We start from the raw sequence: 3,717 nt of genomic DNA, 5'->3' as shown, positions 1-3,717 counted from the left end.
AGTGAATAGATATGTCCTGGGAACTTCCTCAACTTTTCTGTTTGTCCTCCCAATCCCTCTTCCCTCTGAATCTCCCTCTCTATAATCTTCTTCCTCCCCTTTTACAAACAGCGGAGGCTGAGGCCTGGTCCCACTGCATTTTCTCTCCGGTACAAGCTAATTTTTCTTCTATGGGACCCCCTCTGGGGGTGTGTTGAAGCTTGTACACCCTTCTTGGAATAATGGCTATTAATACATAAAATAGAACATTGAGAATGACAAAAGAGGCTGATTCCTCTCAAATCCAGCTATCTTTGTGAGGCTTCCATGGTCTGATGGGAGAGACGATGAGATAGCACCAACCCTCCAAAGCATAGGAAGGGCCATTGACCCAAAATAGCTCTAGAATTGGGGTGGTCCAAAATAAGAAATCTTCAGTCCATCCAGTCTCAGGGAAATTGAAAATACCAGACATCATTCATCTTCACTGGCCAAACAGAATAAGCAGTAGTTCCTAGGAGCAGAATTCTAACAAAAAGGACCACAGGATCCTTCGCGGCCATCGCGGGAATTCCCATGGCTCCCAGATCCAAAGAAAACCAAGTAAAACGCACTAAACTCTGGGTGAGACCTAGACATTGAAATTAGAAGTCGTGCGCAGTACGGAACGAACTGGCAGGATAACGAAAAGCCCTGAGCTATTCTTCTCCTTAGGAGCCTGAGATCAGTTGTCCAAATGTAAGGTATCTCGGCAGGCAAATGCCGAAGTCAACCTGGGCGCCTTGCTGATGAGGAAAGTGAGGTTTGCAGAGAGTTGAATGGATTTCCTCGGTCCCAGGGCTGATCTTACCAAGTCAGGGTCCAGGCCCTGGCAGCGTCCTGCTTCTGAACACAAGAGGGGAGCCGGGAAGTGGATGGAAACTGCTGCGCAGAGGCGGCATCTGACTATGGGAGCGACTCCACCCTCCCTTGGGCCTCTGAGAATGGCGTCCACCTGAGCCCTTTTCCTCCAGGCGGAACTCCCGATGTTCATGGGACCACCAGGATCTAAGGGGCTCTTACAACCTATTCCATGAGGTCTCACCGAGGCTTTCCAGGGATGCACCCTCCTAGTCCTGCTACTGGAATTAGCAAGCGTTCCACGACGATCATGGGTGCTTTTCTCCCAGTTCTTTAAGCACAAGTGAAAGTTCCCGGGGCCCCAAGATAACCTGCTGTTTCCCTTCCTCTCCTTCCTGACTGCGTGGTCCGGAGCCTCAGCCCCGCGAGCTCTTCATTCCTCTCTGGAGGCTGTGTGGGAAATAGACACCGAAAGCCAAAGGAATACGCCTATTAATAAACACAGCTTTAGTTAAGTTTTTTATCCAGCCAAAGGGAGTGTGGGGGGACCACTGGAAAGCAAGTTTGCAAGGAGCCCGCAAAGGGGAACAAAACTATAGCGGATTTGCAGCTCTATCTAAAATTAAAGCTACAATTGGGTACCATCCTACTCTTCGTAAACAATCAGCTTTGCTCGCTTTAGGCTGGTATGAAGCTTACTCTGACGCTCCGTTTTTCATAATTCCGTATCAGTACCTCCTATGGTTGCCCCTGACAATAACGGACTTGACACCGCACGTGGTTGATCACTTTCGTCACCATTGCTCGGAAAGGCCCAGGACGTTCAGCGGGGCGTGGTGGGGGTGGGGAGGCGACGCCGTGGACGCGGGCCGGGAGGCTTGGGCTGATGTCGGCGGCCTCTGAACGCCTAGCCCCGCTGGGCGGCAGTTTGTGGCGCTTCCTCCCCTGCGGGTGGTGAGCAGCGACTGTGCCTCTCCCACTGCGCGAGGCCAATAGTGTCGGAGTCCGCCAGCTCGCTCAGGTTCTCGGTATCACCGTCCGAATGTGTCCAACCGCATGATTCTCGGCCTAAGTGTCTGTTGTACTCGCAGTCTCCGGAGAGCGCGGGGTCGGACAGCCAGAAGGATGTGAAGGTATCACCAGGCTGAGGTTAAAGGACAATTTCTGCCAACAGATAATAAATTTGAAAAGCGAATTCGCTGTGTCTCTGTGGCGCAATCGGTTAGCGCGTTCGGCTGTTAACCGAAAGGTTGGTGGTTCAAGCCCACCCAGGGACGATATATTTACTTTAGGCTCTTTGCAGCTGCTTAAAAGCAGCTTTAGCCTGTTAAGGGCTTTTTCCTCAGAGCCCTGTGGACCTCTGTCCGCTTTGAATTAAATCCTAAAGTAGGCCGCACGAAGATTCAAGTATCATAAAAGTGATAAAAGAAGGAATTTTTCTGCGAAGTATGTATTTTCAACGAGACCCCTGCCCGGGACTTCGGAGTTTACTTATTCCAGAGCCACTGCACGGATTCTTTCACTTCCCGAGGCTGGGGTTTTACAACTGCACACACGGAAACCTGAAAAATCCCGAGAATGGAGAATAAGAAAACCCCACTCTCATCAGTGGCGCAGCCGCAAGCTTTGTGAGGAAATCTTGGTTTTGCCAAGGTGGGACTTCGAACAAGTTATGGAATTTTTTGAGTCTGTATTTTTTCATGTATAAAAAGGAGCACGTGGGAATACTTCCCTCATGGGTTAAACTAAATTTGAATGAGAAAGGCACGTAAAGCATTTCAGCACTGAATAAATGCTCCCTGACCTCAGCTGTTATAATTGTTTTCAGTGGCATCATCACCATTGCCTTTATCTACCCGCCCTTTTAAACAACTACAATCCTTTCACAGTAGAGATAGACCATTACATATTTACGCATTTCTCAACAGGTGGACATGACATTGGTTCTAATGTTTATTGTCGTAAATAATTCTTCAGAGGACAGTTTATACAAATATTTTTAATCTCATGTGAAAGTATTTCTCTAAAATAGATTCTTGGAAGTGGGCTTGCCTGATCAAAGTATTTGTGCGTTTCTAATTTTACTAATTCCTGCCTAATTTTTCCCTCCAAAGAAGCTGTACCTAGTCACATCCCCACATTCTGAGAAAATGCTCTTTTCTGGGCAACACTGTAGCTGGCATTTTAATAGCAGGGCAAACCCATCCCTTTTGCTTGGCGAATGTTATTGCTGTTGGTTTCACACATCACTCTGAATTTTGTGAATGAGGGGCTGGCTCTGATGTTCTTCTGTCTTCTCCTAACTCTTGGAATTCTGGAAAAGTGGTTCCCAGGAGAGAGCTGAGTTTACATTGACCTGACTGTACAGATGTTGACAGAGGTAACCCTGTTCCCATCGATTCTGTGACAGAAAGCCCAGGACGCAGCTGCTGAAGAACCCAGAACTCACCCATCCTCCCAGAGTGGGACTTTCATGGTTGCTCCAGAACCAAATAAAAACTGGTAAGGGATGACTTTTAAGTTTAATTTTTGATCAGAGTAGGACTTTAAATAATGGAATTTTATTTTCTGTGGCAACTAGAGGAGAGATTGCAACTGAGTCTTTATTTCGGGGGATGGACACAGCTACAACTTTTTCCAGGTTCCAGAAATAGCTCTCTCCCCTTGCCCCATCAGGCATAGGGGTGGTAATGAAACTTCACTGTTGCTAGTGCTGGAATGTCACACTATGTTTGGTGACTGCATTCGCCTCTTAGACAGAGTCCAGTAATCTTGAGCTGGAGGTCCCAGGAAACTTCCTGAATCCTCAGCAGGTAGAGCCTTCAGAGAACCTCAGGGGATGTGCCACAGAGTATCTGGGAGGTAATTGTTTCTCCAGTCAACTCATTAGCAGAAGAA

General features: G+C 47.8%; 1 non-coding gene across 1 annotated transcript; it reads left to right on the top strand.

The window, feature by feature from the left end:
• The first annotated feature begins 2,022 nt into the window (after nt 1-2,022).
• Nucleotides 2,023-2,096, top strand: TRNAN-GUU (transfer RNA asparagine (anticodon GUU)). The gene has a single exon. It is a non-coding gene; the product is annotated as a tRNA-Asn (tRNA).
• The last annotated feature ends 1,621 nt before the right edge of the window (nt 2,097-3,717 follow it).

This window comes from Elephas maximus, chromosome 3 (genome assembly GCF_024166365.1).
Source record: "Elephas maximus indicus isolate mEleMax1 chromosome 3, mEleMax1 primary haplotype, whole genome shotgun sequence".
In the NCBI taxonomy this organism is placed as follows: Eukaryota; Metazoa; Chordata; class Mammalia; order Proboscidea; family Elephantidae; genus Elephas; species Elephas maximus.
This window is presented reverse-complemented; position numbering and strand designations above follow the sequence as displayed.